This window comes from Mesocricetus auratus, unplaced genomic scaffold (assembly GCF_017639785.1).
Source record: "Mesocricetus auratus isolate SY011 unplaced genomic scaffold, BCM_Maur_2.0 Super-Scaffold_100006, whole genome shotgun sequence".
Classification (NCBI taxonomy): Eukaryota; Metazoa; Chordata; class Mammalia; order Rodentia; family Cricetidae; genus Mesocricetus; species Mesocricetus auratus.
In genome coordinates, this window is record NW_024429190.1 from 44,640,701 (window position 1) to 44,657,189 (window position 16,489).

The 16,489-nt window shown below is 44.8% G+C and overlaps 2 long non-coding RNA genes across 2 annotated transcripts; both read left to right on the top strand.

Moving 5' to 3' along the window:
• The first annotated feature begins 393 nt into the window (after positions 1-393).
• Positions 394-4,495, top strand: LOC110341696. Its single transcript, XR_002383676.2, has 2 exons — positions 394-657; positions 3,708-4,495. It is a non-coding gene; the product is annotated as an uncharacterized LOC110341696 (long non-coding RNA).
• A 2,677-nt stretch (positions 4,496-7,172) lies between these two features.
• Positions 7,173-8,632, top strand: LOC121140685. Its single transcript, XR_005877613.1, has 2 exons — positions 7,173-7,717; positions 7,804-8,632. It is a non-coding gene; the product is annotated as an uncharacterized LOC121140685 (long non-coding RNA).
• The last annotated feature ends 7,857 nt before the right edge of the window (positions 8,633-16,489 follow it).

Below are 16,489 nucleotides of genomic sequence, written 5' to 3' on the forward strand. Positions count from 1 at the left end.
GGTGCGGTTTGATCAGTTCAGATCAGGCCTGAGTCAGATGTGGTTTACAACTTCTTGGTAGAGGATTTGCCCATGTTTCCACGGTAGTGGATGTGAAGGAGCTTGAACCTCTCTGAACTGCGGGGTCCGTCGGTTTGCAAAAATGAATGTGTTGAGTACAAGACCTTGACAAACACCAGCAAACTGCAGGCTTCCTCTCAGAGGCTCATGACTGTAAGTAGGAGACAATGTGCAAATCAACATTGTGTCTTCATAGTATTCAGTGTGACTCCTGCTTGTCTTCTCACTCTTGGTGCTTCTTCCGGCAAAGGGAGCCTAATTAACATCCCCACCCCTCGTGCCTCCACCCCACCCTCACCCCAGCACAATGCATTCCAATCCTGGAGGTAGAGTGACACATTTCATTAGTACATGTGGAGAAGCCACTGTGAGTGTTTGTTCCTGCTTTTCTAGTTATTCTCTGGGGCCAGGACCGGCCAAGGCCTGAGCATGCTATCCATGGTGTTATGTGTCTTTTTCTAGCAGGAGGTTCAGTGTTGGCCTCTCTCCACCTCACTCCTGCTGAGCACTGCTAAGCATCATGGGGAACCTTCTGATTCTGTGGTTCAGACAGCAAGTTCATTTAGCCCTCATTTATCATTATTAACAAAAATGGAGGTATGTAGATGCCTGGTACTCTCTCTCTCTCTCTCTCTCTCTCTCTCTCTCTCTCTCTCTCTGTCTCTCTCTCTCTCTCTCTCTCTCTCTCTCTCTGTGTGTGTGTGTGTGTGTGTGTGTGTGTGTGTGTGTGTGTGTATGTGGGTGTGTTGTTCTTTTGCACCCATGCTAACATAAAGCTGGAAAGGGGTCCTGCGTGGAGGACCATGGTGGATTCCAAGGCTGGCAAGGGTGACCAGGGTGGGGGACAAACACTCCAGGTAGACAGAGCTTGAGTGAGAAGTTTCATTAGAAAGGGAAGGGATGGGGAAAGAAAGAAAAAAGAGATAAAGAGACACAGAGGGAGGACAGAAGAGAAGAGGGAGACAGGAGCAGAAAGAGAGGGGAGCAGAGAGAGCAGAAAGAGCAGTAAGAGAGCCTAAGTGGGCGGGGATTTTTTTTAAAAGGGTCTTTTGCTCCTGCCTGCAGACTAGTACGCATGGCACCCTGGGCTGACCAGAGTACTGCCTGAGTGTATTCTGCCAGGGGCAGGCCAGCATAATGCCTGAATCCTTACATTCTCACCTTAACTTATTATTAAAAAGGTGAGGAGTTAGATGTGAAAAGTTAGGGAATAAGGACGTCAAGTTCTCAAGACTGCTTCATGCTGACCTGGGGGCCATCTTTGGGGACCTGAGAAGGCTTTCACATCCTGGGGTAGCTGGTTGTTTCATCACAGACCAGGCTGTATGGAACTCTCTGGTGCCTCTTAGACCTGGCAAGATGTTGGCAGAGCGAGGACAAAGTTAAGTTTTGGAAAAAAAAATTCTTAGGTCCTAATGCTTGAGGGGAGGAGGATCATAAGATGAGGGAGGGGTTCCCGAGGGGGTCCCGAGATGAGGAAGGGAGTCCCAGGACCAGGGAAAGGTTTACTAATATTTATCTGGAGTGAATCTGATTTGTTTGGATGGATCCAATTCAGCTTCCTGGAACTTACAAGAATCCTTTGAGCTTGTGAAAACATAAATTTTAGACACATTAGCAGAATACTCATGTCAGAAATGATTTGACTGAAAGAATTAACACTTTTAAAACTGACAGATATCTTTAGCACAATGAAAAGCACCTTAATCTTAACCTTGCAGTTATCGTACAGTGATATAGTATGTTAGTACCCTGTCAGAGTTTGATTAATAACTTATCAGAACTTTATTGATTAATGTTAAGACTATGAACAGTAGCATAATGAGAAAGAAATCTGATAACTTGCATTTGTACACCTTAAATTATTTTGTTATACCTTAAAACATTTTTTAGACAAAAGAATGGTAAAAGTTACACTGAAACCAACAGCCGTCAAATTGCATCAGAGTTCTTGAGAAGGATAAAAATTCACCCAAATTTATGATCAGAATGTGTGTGTTTTGTGTATACTAGAAATCGAAGGCAGCGCCTTGCACATCAAGCTAAATATCTAGCCCTGCCTTTCTCTTTTAAGTTTTTAATTTGTTTTAATTTACTCTAATTGTTAACAGTTGTGGGAACTGAACACAGGGCTTTACTAAAGCTAGGGAAGTGCTCTACCACTGAGACCCCACAGTCTCATTTCTTAACCTGTTGAGAATATTGGTAAGGAACAGAAATCCAACTGTAGTAGAACTCCAGTAGAATCATTGTATCTAGGTTAAACATTAGAATGAAGTAGTTGTTTTCACTGTATCTAGGGTAAACATCAGAATGAATAGTTGTTTTCTAGAGGTACTTAGACCTTGAGGAAATCATCGTGGAAGACGGTGATTATTTTCTGTTGTCTATAGAGTTGTTTTTTTGAAGGAAGTTTACAGCCTTTGCATGACTTTGGTCACAAGATGGTCCTGACACACCTGGAGGTGTGCTGAATTATTTGGTACTGCAAACAGTACACTATAAGGACTAAAGTTGCTGGGGTGTGATGATTTCCTTCAGAAAACATAGATTAGATCAGGGGCTTTGGTATGAGGAACTTGTTTGAACACCAAACAACTTTTATGTAACGATCAATAAATAAGCCTTTGCGCGGCTGTTCGAGGTTCAGTTCACAGAAACTGCTCCTCCCTGCTGTAAAAGAGCCTGAACAGCCAGTGACCCTCTTTTCTTGGCCCTACCCTCAAAACAGAACACCCTGACAAGCAACTTAGTGGGAGAGTGGTTCAGAGGCTTCTGTGGCACAATGATTAGGTGTACGCACACACTCAAGTGCATACATTATGTATGACAAGAGTCCTGGCTGCCTATACTCTGTGATATACTTCCTTCCAGAACTCAACCTTGAACCTGTGTGTGCCTGGGTGGGGATATATGCATACTACTCAAGTAAAGGAAAGAAAAGTGTTCTCAACCCAAGTGAAAGCTACCACTGAAGTGTGGTGAGGCTCCCTCTACCATATTAAAGCTTCCTGCTGCATTTTGACATTTGGCTTTCCTTTTAGAAGTATCTAGAAAATCCTTGGGATCCACTCTACTTCCAGTTTCCACATGGTAGCAGCTTAGTTTCTTAAGCCAAGGATGTGTACCCTCAGGAGAAGATTGCTCTGATTTTATTTGGCTCCTCAGGCTTCCTTCTAGGTGTCAGAGTTTCCTGGATCATTCACAAGAGGGTTCTGAGGCCATCTCGGGGTTGGCCCTGTGCTGGGAGCTGTAGGCAACAGGATGAGGTGTTACACTGCGACCCTCACAAGCTACCAGCCCCTGAGAGAAAGGGAAGCTCAGAGATTGAGGAAAGTTCCCTGATGGTGTGAGAGCCAAGGGAGAGCCAGGATTCTTTGTGAATGGATAGGAAAAAAAAAAAGACAAAAAAAAAAACCAAAAAAACCAAACCAAAACAAGACAAAAAAAGGCACCTGACCCTCTCATTCTTTTAATGAGTTTCTCCTTTCCTATTATTTCTTCCTTTTCTATTTTATTTCATCTTTATTTTATTTATTTTAATATCATCTAATATTACTTTATTAAAACTTTTATAACTATCAGGGATAATAGTTATCGTCTTTATTTTTTTTTATTTCCACAATGACATTTTACTCTGCTGTAAGGATTGAAATCACATCATTTGCATGAAAACGGGTGGAACCGGAGAGGATGTTAAGCAAAATGAGCCCATCTTAGAAGGACAAACGGCACGTGTTTTTTCTTATAAGCGGAGCCTAGGTTTTTATGTTCATGCGCCTATGCACAGAAGACAAAGCAAAGTGGGGGCTGCCTGGATGGGGAAAGGGCCAGCAAGACGAGAGGGACATGCGGACAGGGGAGCATGATACAGCGGCTCGCACGCTTGAGAGCCTTGCAATGAACTCGTTCTTCTCCGTTTCCTTCCTGGCAACGCTCTGTGCCTGTTGGTCAGTTTGACAGAGACTGCTCAGCTCTTGGAACGGCTTCCATCTCCAAGCAGCAGACGGTCAGGTTCTCGGCCACCTACGCCCAGCGAGCAAGCTCACCCATCCTCGGTGTCCATTCACATTTTTCTGCTTTCCACGGCGCTGCCACCAAGATGAGTAGGGACTGAGTCAAATGGAAGAAGGGACGTTACTTCCCTCTTAACAGTTTCACACGGTAAACCTGAGAGGGAAGCCACATCAAAAAGGGTGTCTGCTGCCACACTTGGGTGACCACTGTACACATGAGTCGGTTCAAGTCAGGACTTCCTTTCCACGGGGGAGGTTTCCACTCACAGAGGTACCTGTGGTAGCGTGTAAGATGTCATGACACGGTACCACACGGTAACACCATCTCCTGTTGACAAATCAATTCTGGGCCTAAAGAAAACTTGTCTAGTCAGTGACCAGAGTACAGAATCCAAGCAAGTAAAAGCCATAGATCCAAATGCCCTATACTTAAAACCTTGGTGATCTGCAGCAGGTTGTCAAGCTTCCATTTTGTTTTGTTTTGAGGGGGGCCTTGCTATGTAGCCTAGGCTGGCCATGAACTTCAAGTGATCTTCTTGTGTGGTCTTCTAAATGTCAGAGTTACAGGCATTTGTCATCCTGCCTGGTTTTCAGCTTACTGTGTTTTTATTTTATTTACTTATGCTGGGGTTTGAACCCAGGTCCTCACTCAGACTAGGCAAACACTCTTCCACTGAGCTATAGCCACACCTGTAGTTGTCAAATGTCAGTTTTCTGTTCTGTAAAAAAATCACATTTTTTTTTCAATCAGGTGGGATAACGAAGGGACTGTCCTCATATGGCTGTGAGGCTCAAATGAGGTAATACTTGTAAGAAATAAGTCAGCAAAGGAAAAAGAGAGAATAGTTTCATTTCCACCCCACCCAAAAGTGAGAGCAGACTATGGTTGGACCTCCCAGATGTGTAGCTCAGTTTCCCACAGGTCTGGCAGGGTCTGAGAATCATTTGGTAATGGAGAGTAGGGCATGGGCCTGGTGCCCGGCACAGAAATTGTTTTTATACATAAATTCATTGTTGCTGTTGATTTGCTTTTTAGATGGAGCTTACTTTATGGGGGGGATTGGGGGGAAGGAAGATAAATGGGATTACCTGCTTCACTGACCTCTTTAAAATAGCCGGTCGCCCCACCCCTGGCTGAAGCTGGATGAAGCTTGATCAGGACACCTGAGGCTAAAGCACCCACCAGAAGCTGGCGCTGATGTTGGGGAGGGAAGGCCTTCCGGGATTTTTTGTTTTGTTTTTGTTTTTGTCTTCTGGAAGAAGTCAGTCAGTCAAGAGACACAGACAGGTCAGAAAGTTTATTTAATAAAGCAAAACGAAGCAAGTAAGTTGTTCAAAAAGAAATCCGAATGGACGTACCAAGCAGGATAGCCCAACAGTGGGTTCTGTGTTGCGCTACATATTCACGAAAGAGTATTCTTTTCCCCTTCCAAATTATGGTGGATCAGATTTCATTTTGTTTTGTTTAGTTTTATTTTTCAAGACTGTCCTGGTACTCAGTAACAGGTAGACGAAGCTGGCTAGATCTCTTGGTCACAGAGATCTGCCTGCCTCTGCCTTCCAAATGCTGGGATTTAAGGTGTGCGCCACCGTGCCTGGCTGCCAGATTTCATTTTTAAGACACTCTTCTGAGGACCCTCCAGAAAAGCCCACAGAGGGATGTGTGTGTCAAAACCACAATCTAAAGGTATTATAGTGAAGCTGAGGTATACCCACGTGAGAAACTGCCCTGGGCTTTCGGGAACAAGCCCATCTGCATCAAGGAGGCCATCTGACCCCAAAGGGGCATTGCAACATCTGCAGACACAGCTACGGCTCTTTGATCGTTTCCAGGCTAACTCCCTTTTGAGATTTTTCAAAGTCCCTCAGTCAAGTCATGACTGTTAAGATATTTTTGTTGTTTTAAAATATGAAGCTTCAAGCCAGGCTCAGTGGTCCACGCCTTTGATCCCAGCAGAGGCAGGTGGGTCTAAGTTCGAGACCAGAAAAAAAAAAAAAAAAAAAAGAAAACAATCCTGAAGCTTCACCATGAAATCTGAGGCCGTGGGCATTGACAGTGACTTGCCAGGTGGCACACACTGGAACGGGGCTCAGGTGGCTTGTAGGGCTCCTTTCTCTCAACCCCACTGCTCATGCCCGTCTTCCGTTTAACAGTGAGTCCTGGAGGGGAAGGTGCCAAGGACAAGTTGTCAGCGAACGTGTGACAACAGGGAGAAAACACTGAGTGAACAGGAAAACAGAAGAGGCCTTCCTTATCCCGTACCCCCTCTCCGGTCTCTTTGGAGGTGGGCTAGGGCTGGTGAAAATAATGGGACTCTGATCCCCTAAGAATCAGCCCTCAGCCTGGTGGTGGTGACACAGGCCTTTAATCCCAGCTTTCAGAATTGGAGGATCTCTGAATTTGAGGCCAGCCTGGTCTACAGAGTGAGTTCCAGGAGAGCCAAGGCTACACGGAGAAACCCTGGCTCAGGAACCCTGCTCCCACGCCTAAGAAAGCAAAACAACCAACAACAACAAAAACCCAAAACATACACACACACACACACACACACACACACACACACACACACATACATACATACATACACACACATACACACACATACACACACATACACACATACACATACACATACACACACATACACACACACATACACACATACACATACACACATACACACACATACACACATACACACATACACACACATACACACACATACACACACATACACACACATACACATACACACACATACACACATACACACACATACACACATACATACACACATACACATACACATACACACACATACACACACATACACATACACACACATACACACACACATACACACACACATACACATACACACACATACACACATACACACATACACACACATACACACATACACACACATACACATACACACACATACACACACATACACACACATACACATACACACACATACACACACATACACACATACACATACACATACACACACACATACACACACATACACACACACATACACACACACACACACACACACACACACACACACCCCAAAATAACCCAACAAGAACAAAAATAATCAGCACTCATCTTCTGGGAGAGGGCAGGCGGCCAAGGGCCGGGAAGCACCTACTTCACAGGACTGAGTCCCAGAGGGGTAACAGAAATCCCGAGGGAGTGTGGAGGTTTTTAGCACCCCGGGGTGCAGGAGGATGCTGTCCCAGCCTCTTAGAGAGAAAAGAGCACCTCTCCTTCCCTTCCCGGTTGATTTAGGCTCATTTTCACCATTTGTCTCTTTAATACAAGCCCCGGGAGTGGGTTGCCATGGTTACACTGGTTTTAGCAGTGAGGATAAGTGGCTTGCTTCCCTTAGGCCAGGAAGCTTTTAGCTACTGATTTTGAATTTTAACTCCATAGAGACTGCCTCGCAGAGGGGGAGAAGCATGGATGGGTGGGTCCTGGGAGGAGGGCGAATTTAATTAAAATAGTTCATGCTTTATCCACAGATGAAGGTGGAAGAGGGTGGCGTTGACTTGGAAGGACTTAGTGGAGCTGCACATTGGCCCATAGCCCCAGCAGTCAGGAGGTGGAGGCAGGGACACTCCCAAGTGTGAGTCGGTGTTACAAAGGGAGGGTGGGCTTGAATCCACACCAGTGAGCTGTGTGATCCCAAGTAGATTATTTGTTTCTTCACAGGAATGGAGACCCTAACAGTGCAGTCCAGAGGGTGTCTGTGAGGGTTACTGAGCCGGAAGGGCCCCACAGAGAATTCCAGGTAGCCCAGGCGTGCCAGATTCTTTCTATCCTTGGTTTTATACAAGAGGCAGAGAGAATCAAGAAGGTCCCAGCACTCGTGCTCTCTCTCCTCTGAATAGACAGCTGTAGAGGTGGAGGGGAGCAGGCAGATTGGCAAGCAGACCCTGGGATCCACAGCTTCCTACCTGCTGTGGCCCAGGTGGCTACTTCAATTGTCCTGCCCTCTCTGACCCAGACTGAAGTGAATGACCCCCTTTATTCTGCATCCCGTACAAAGAAAGGCCAGGCACTCACCAAGGTTTCTATGGACTGCCATTGTTGAAATGGGAAATAATAATACAAGTCTAAAAACTTAGACTCCAAAGCCCATATAGGAAAAAGAAAACTTCTGAGCTCCTCTGATCTCCCAAAAGGCAGCCGACAGATAAGGCTCAACAAAGGACTGGGTACGTGACCAGAGACCTGAGACCAGATAGCACACCCCAGCTGTGTCAACCTTCCTCTGTCCTAAGGAAGACCAGATAGCCCTGGCCCAGGAGATAATTAACAAACTTGTTTCCCCTACAATATCCTATTTAATGGCCTTCTGCCTAGACATACAGTCATTGTTTCATCTTTGAAACCATGGAAACGTTCTAATCTGGAGGCTTTCAGTCTTTTGGACTTTCCCTTTAACCCCTCCCCCCAGCTGTAAGCCATATTCCATTTGCTCCCGAGTCAGTGGAATCCACGCTGCAACTTGCCAATAAAAGAAACCTTTGTTCTTGCATTCGGTGAGTAGTCTCCTTGGTGGTGGACTTTTTGGGGTACCGTGAACGGGGCATGACGTTGTGTGAGGTCTTTGTCATGGAGCTCCTGCTTCTGTGGGGCTAGCTGCCTCCTGGTTCCTCCTGCACATGTCCCCCTAGTTGTCATGGTCAAAGCACAAGGAGTCCTTCAGAGAACAGAGGCAGGGAAGGGCCAGCTTTCCTTCTCTGCAGGCAGATGGCTTCCATTCCCATTGGGAAGTGGGGTCTCTAACTCGACAGCAACGTGCCCAGGTTGGATGCTATTACAATGCAAGAAGCAGGGGTAAGATTTGGGGGGGCATGGTAAATGGAGGCCAGCCTTTGCTTAATCTGTACTCTCATTGCAGTTTCCTTTATCTCAATTCTATACCTTGCCCAACCCCCACCCTCACCTCCATCCCCACCCTTACCCCTACTCCTACCCCCATCATTTTTTCTAAGCAGAGTAGCTCAGGCATTTTTCACCATCTCCATTCTTCCATGTTCTGGGGTCTCACTTTCCATCTCAAATTATATATATATATATATATATATATATATATATATATATATATATATATATATAATTTGTCCTAACAAAGAATCTTCTTCCTTAAATTGGAGGTCTGGAGCCAGCTGTTGAGAATCTTTCTCTTTCTTTCTTTCTTTCTTTCTTTCTTTCTTTCTTTCTTTCTTTCCTTCCTTTCTTCTTTCTTTTCTCCTCCTCCTTGTCGTGCTATATGATAAAAAACAAAGTACAATGCCATTTTAAGACACTTTCCCCCAAAATACCGAGTGGAGATTCAAAGAAATCTATTCATCTGTAATGTAAACACCTTAACTCACAAGCAATCTAGTAACCCCCCCCCCAGCAGCATAGGCTGTTCCTTGTTGAAAATGAACCAATTTCACACTATGGCAGAGTGTAAAATCTGGATTTCCAAGAAAAATTTTCTCAAGGGGCAGCTGTTACTCTCAGCACTTGAATAGTAGAAAGATCTCCGTGGGAGTGTTCTCCATGCTCGCCAGGGGCCACCTGCTCTCAGTTCAGAACTGCACAAGCATTTAGAGTTTCTGCCAAGATAGATGGATGCTTGCCTGGTTACGAGTTATTGGACAAAGCAAGTTATGTAGACCAGTCTCCAACTCAATGGAGCAGGAATCAATACTCCCTTCTTGGGGGTGCCATGCAAGTCACAGGATGTGCACATGGGATCTTATCATGGGGAGCGGGTAAAGGTTGCAGGAAAGAAATTCATTTGACAGAGGCCAGCAGCAGAGATTGAACGGAGCTCTAAGGGTCAGGCTATGTCATTGGGAGTTTATTGGAAAGCCATAGGGACCTGTTGGAGCATGATGTCATCAGAGTTAAGCTTCAGGGACTCCAATTACATCACCACCTCCTCTACTTCCTGATCCCACCCACAGCGGAGGAAGCCATTTGCACCAACTCCTTCCTTATACTTCCCTCTGTCCTTTCCCCAGCTATGTGGGCAGTGCAGCAAACCTCCACATTAGTGTTCTCTAGAGTAGCAGAGCCAATGGGACAGATCTGTGCCCACACATTTACCTACCTCTCTAGCTAGTGGGATTTATTTTGAATCAACATTTGCAAGGTGAACTGGAAGGCTGGAGATCCCACAAAGGATTGCTATTGCAGCCTGAGGGAGAGGCATCTGTTGACAAAATTCCCCTCTTCTTCAGGGAGTTGGTGTTTTTCTCTAAGATCTTCAGCAGAATGAGTGAGATCCAGCCCACTCTGTGCAGGGTAATCGCCATATTCAGAGCCCATTGATGTAAAAGTTAGCTACATCATTTATTTTTTTAAATGTCTTTCACAACTGGGCAGGCAAGTTTCAGAGTTTGAGGCAGGAGGATTATTCCTACAAACACCTGCCATTTCCATCTTTGAGAATGCCTCTCTTTCTATCCATGGGATTCTCTCATGCTGTGCTGTAGACTGAATGTGTATTCCCCAAATCTGGGGATCAAATGTCTAAACTCCAGTGAGATGGGGTTAGGAGCCATTAGAGAGGCAATTAGGTTACCAGGGTGGAGCCGCATGATGGGATCCATGTCCTCAGAAGAAGAGGAAGAAACCTTAGGGTTCTCTCCCCACCACCCCCACCCCACACCCGTTATGGGCATATAGGATGGTGGATGCTGAAGTTCCTGGTCACTTGATCCAAGACCTCCAGCTTCCACACTAAGGAGTTTGTGTCTGTTGTTATCTGGTCCACAGCAAATTTGTCATAGGAGCAGGAGTCATTTCCCAAGAACCTGCTTTTTGTACAAGCCCACATATTGTGCACTATAGTGTACGGGAGTGAATAAAAGAGTAAGTGCTTAGATGTGAAATTTTCTGTTAGATAATCACAGGGATAGTTTACTCCCTCCATAGCTGGTGTAGTTGGAGCTTAAGGCTCTCACTTGCTCTGTGTCTCTGTCTCTGTCTCTGTCTCTGTCTCTTCTCTCTCTCTCTCTCTCTCTCTCTCTCTCTCTCTCTCTCTCTCTCTCTCTCTCTCTCTGTGTGTGTGATATGTACAAGTAGAGAGAACCAATCTTTGGAAAAAGAAAGCACCTTCCTGTGTCTGTCTGAAGCACTAACTCCTCCAGGGAGTCCACCACGACTGCCTTATCCTCACTGATCTCCAGTTCCATAGTTCATGGGCCTCCAGGCACCCAGCATGTCACATGGCTGAACATTAATTTATTTTCCAAACTTCCTTAGAACTAAAATTTCCATCACATTTAAAGTACTTAAAAGTTATTCATAATCTTGTCTTTGCAGTAACCACTTAATCTGTTAAGTACTTATAGAGCCTATTTTTTTAATTAGTGAAATAAATACAGGCTCATTATAGGGTTATTTGAAAATATACAATGTAAGTAGAAAAATTAAAATCTATAACTACAGTAACTCTCTGGCATCATTTCCCCTGGTCTTTTTACTGCCCAAGTATGTGTGTATGAATTATTGTGCTCAATAGCATTCACTGAGTGTAATTTGCCCAATTGGCTAAGCATCCTAATTGCATTTTCACTCCCATAGTCCTTTGAGGAAAATATTGTTGTTATCTCCACTTTGGAGATGAGAAAATTGAGACACGCTTTAAAAAATAAAGTAATTTATTCAACACAATCAGCAGGATAGGAAAGCCCCATGCACATGTGTGTTTCTGCATTTGTACATGTGTTAATGTTTACACCACTCACTTGTGAAGCTGCTAAGGACGGCAGCTCTATATCCACAAATGTGAGAGTGACGTCAGTTCCTTCAGGAAACACTTGACAGCTGGCAGATGGTGTGGAGACCTAAGTTTGTGCTTTGTTAGTTTATTGCCTGTGTGCTGGAATGGGCGCTGCCTCTCTCTGAGCTAAGTCTTGCTTCCCAGAGATCTTTGAGGGTAAATAATGAAGCATGCCCATTGTGGATGACTTAGAGCTTTAAATTACACTTCTCAGGCTTTGGGAAAATACGCGAACAGACTTGTAATTCTAGTCTTATTATGGCGTTATTTTTAAACAAATTAATAAAAGTGATTACCATGAATCCTAAAAATATCTGATAATCTTTTGACAAAAACATTGTATCTCCTGAAAATAAGTGTTAAGACTACTAGTTCTTAAGAATCAGAACATGGTGGTGCATGCCTTTAATCCCAGCACTTGGGAAGCATAGGCAGGTGGAGCTCTGTGAGTTTGAGGTCAGCCAATCTGGTCTACAGAGAGAGATTCAGGACAGCCAGGACTACATAGAGAAACCCTGTCTCAAAGAAACAAAAATAAACAAGAAAACAAACTCATTAGTAACACACATAATGCTCACACCAGAGTGGTTGTGAAATGTACCCTAGTGTTCTATTTTATAGAGTATTTAATGTCATAGTGATGTAATGTGTACAACTTCTTACTGGAGGCAAAACACAGCCACCAGTTTCTTCTGACTGGGCTCAGGGAGCACTGATCTGTGGTGTCTCTCACGATGACTGAAGCTGGGGTCGTCCTCAGAGACTGTGTTCACTAGGGTTTCTTCCAGCCATGTGAGAACTGAAAAGCAGGCATCCCACCCTTGCAATGTGACTTTGGGAGTCAGATGGTTTCATAAGTCCACCTTATAGTGGTGGGTAAGGAAACTAGACTCAATCTCTTTTTTTTCTTCAGGCTTAATACTGTTTTAACCTTATTTATTCTTTCACAGCACCTAGATTCCTCAAAGAGTTCCAGATCTGCTTTAAAACCATCTGTATTAGTTACTCTTTGTGTTGCTATGACCAAATACCAGACAAGAAGCAGCATAGGGGAGGAAGGCTTTCTTAGGCCTCACAGTTTGTCACATCTGTTACGGTGAGGAGCACGGCAGCAGGAGCCTGAGGTAGTCACCTTGTGTCAGCTCTTGGGAAGAAGAGAGAAGACAGGGAGTGGACCCATCTCTAAAACCTCAAAATAGCACCATCTGCTGGAGACCAAGTGTTCAAACACATGAGCCCATGGGGGACATTTCACAGTGATCAAGTGACTTGTCTAAAGCCACATATCCACCAACAGTCAGAGGCTGGATTTGAATTTAGGTATGATGACTCCAAAGGCTACAAAGCAGTGGTGAGTTTGCATATGGGGTTCTGATCACTTGAGCTGAGTTATTTCCTTTGGGTGATCTTTGGCAATTATCTTTTGTTTTTTCTGTCTCATGTATGCTGGACAAGTGCTCTACCAGCAAACTATGTCACCAGCCTTCCTTCCTTCCTTCCTTCCTTCCTTCCTTCCTTCCTTCCTTCCTTCCTTCCTTCCTTCTTCCTCCCTCCCTCCCATTTCCCCCTCTCTCTTTCTTTCTTTTATTCTGAGGCAGGGCCTTGCTAAGTAGTCCAAGCTGGGGCCGACCTTGCAATCCTCCTGCCTCAGCCTCCCAAATCGTAGGATTACAGGGTGGTGCCAGCCATTAAGATGGTTAACATTCAACAAATGTTGATTACTCCTTCTCTATTGCTTGTGTGTGACAGAGCTGCTGAATTAGTCAGAAGAAGAGTTTGCCAGAAACTCAGAGGTCCGAGGAGGTGCAGGTTGAGAAATCTGATAGCTGTCTGCATTTGGCCACTTGAAGCTGCCATCTGCAAAGAGGGGACAGTGCCGGCACTCAGTGCAGCTAGGCAGAGGTCCTGAAACATTTCACTTCCGTCCCTTCTCTCCTTCCAGGACAGTCTTTCACCAAACCAGGTACAAGTGATACAGCATGGAAACTGAGGTAGGGACTCTGAGGCAGAATGGGGGTTGGTGACAACTGTGTTCCAACCTCTTGCTGGGCTCAAAACACTGCACAGAGAGAGTCTGGTGAAGTGGTCAGTGGGTACACTTGATGCACAAGCTTGAATGCCAGAACCCATGTGAAGGTGGAAGGAGACACTTTATAGAGTTGTTCTTTGACCTACATACACATGCCATGGCAAGTGCCTGCCTTGTCATCTCATGCATGTGTGAACTCTCTCTCTCTCTCTCTCTCTCTCTCTCTCTCTCTCTCTCTCTCTCTCTCTCTCTGTCTCTGTCTCTCTCTCCCCCTTCCCTTTCTCTCTCTCTCTCTCTCTCTCTCTCTCAAATAAATGAATGAATGACAACAAAAATACTGGTCAGTTTAGATAGGGGCCAGACATTGAGTGACTGGTTGGTCTTGTCTTTTGGGTTATTTATTCCCTGGACAGTGGAGGTACAGCTGACTTTCTGCAGTGCATTTCTCTTGCATCTAAGCCATGTGACCAGCTGTAGCAGCAGGATTTCAGGATTTCAGGGCCTGGCAGGAAGATTGACATATGTTAGTCCATCCAGGTCAGTGAGCCCAGATCAGACTGGCGGGTTTTAAGGAAGGCCCTCTGCGTGTGTGTGGTTGACCCCCCCCCCTCCGCCAGAAGGGCTGGTTTGTGAATGTGCCAAACCCTGCTCACCTAACCACAGAGCTGTGTTTTGTTTCTTCACCGGATACACCTGCCTGAAGGCAGGGTTCACTGGGGCTGCAGGCTCTGCTTGGTTTTACTTGTAAAAAGATTGTACCCTCCAGATAAACCAGCTCATGCTACGGTGCACTGAGGCCTGCAAGACTAAGAAGGAATGAAGCTGACTTCCTTTGATTTTCTTTTGGGGGTGCAGGATGGTCAAATGCATCTTCCCCCATTTGAAAGAACATTCTTCACTCTTGTATAATTCCCATCTAGGAGTATCTTGGAGACATGTGGACACAAGGCTGAACATCCCGGAGGGAGTTAGAGCCTCTTTGAATGTTTTTCTACTTTGTTGGTCAAGTAAAAGGTCTTTGGTGCTAGTACATCTTCTATAGTGACTGCTTTGCTAGTGTCTCTTTCTTAAAAAAAAATTAAGGCATGTATTTACTTTATGTGTATGGATGTCTATGTACTATGTGCCCATGGAGGCCAGAAGAAGGTATCAAGTCTCTGGGACTGGGGTTATGGGAGGTTTTGGCTGCCATGTATGTGCTGGGAGTTGCACCCGGATCCAGCGCTTACAGCTCCCAGTTGCTGAGCCGTCTCTCCAGCTCCCTTTCTTTTAGAAAAACAAAACAAAACAAAACAAGGGACTGAGGGTGAATCTCAATGATAGAGAGGTGCTTAGTTTCTGTAAGGCCCTAAGTTTGGTCCCGGTTATCAAAGTATATGTATAAACAAGCATGTACTCAGACCTGTCTACACATATCAATGAGTATATACAATTTAGGCTTCAGATCTGGACTCTTTTGTCAGATAAAATTGTCTGTTTAAACGTTGTGATATTGTCTTCAGCATGGTGGTACACACCTATAATCTCAACCCTCGGGAGGAACAAACAGCAAGATCAGGAATTCAAGGCGAGCCTTGGCTGTGTATCGAGTTTGAGGCCATAATAGGCCACAAAAGACCATGTCTCAAGATAAAACAGAGCAAGACAAAAAAAGTTATAACAGTCTGTAAATAAGGTTTGATACTATTTTTTATTGCAAGTACTTTTAGGATTGCCTTTAATTCATGGTGAGGGATCAAAGTCACCATTTATTTTAAGGATACCATGTTTCTTTTTATTTTCTTATTTTTTTGGTTTTTCAAGACACGGTTTCTCTGTATTGTTTTAGAAGCTGTCCTGGAACTCGTTCTGTAGACCAGGCTGGCCTCGAACCCACAGAGATCCGCCTGTCTCTGCCTCCGGAGTGCTGGGATTAAAGGAATGCTCCACCAACGCCCGGTGATACCACGTTTCTTTTTAAAACAAACATATTTCAAGATCTGAAAATCAGTTCATTTGCCTCCTTCTCTTTCTCTCTCTGGTCCAATATATTAGCTAAGCTGCAGCCCTATTACTGTTCCTCATCTTCCCCATGGGTGACAATGGGTGACAAAAAACTAGAAAGTTGGCCAAGAAAGACAAAGGCCTAGGAAACAAGACTCTAGCAGGCACCAAAGGAAGTGCTCCAAAGGCAAAACTCGAGACAAGCTCAACAGCCTTGTCCCATTAGACAAACTCCGCCAGGCATTTTGTAAGCATCTCACCCCTGCTGTGATCTGCAGAGGGAGGTTGAAAATTTCGTTCCTGGCCAAGGAAGCTGTTCAGAGACTCAGCGGAGGTCTGTCAAACCAGTTTCAAAGAATAGAGCTTAAGTGATTTACCCCCAAAAAACTAAGGGTGACATTATCCCAGCTGCTGGAGAAGATGCATGGACAGGTCCAACAGACTGTACTATGTAGCCAGTTTAAAACGAAAACAAAACCAAAAACAAAATAGTTCCTTTATGTTGGATGTGGTGACTCCTGCCCATAATCCTAGTACTAGAAAAGCAGAGGCAGTAGGATCATGGTGAGTTCAAAGTCAGCCTGGGCCGCAAAGTG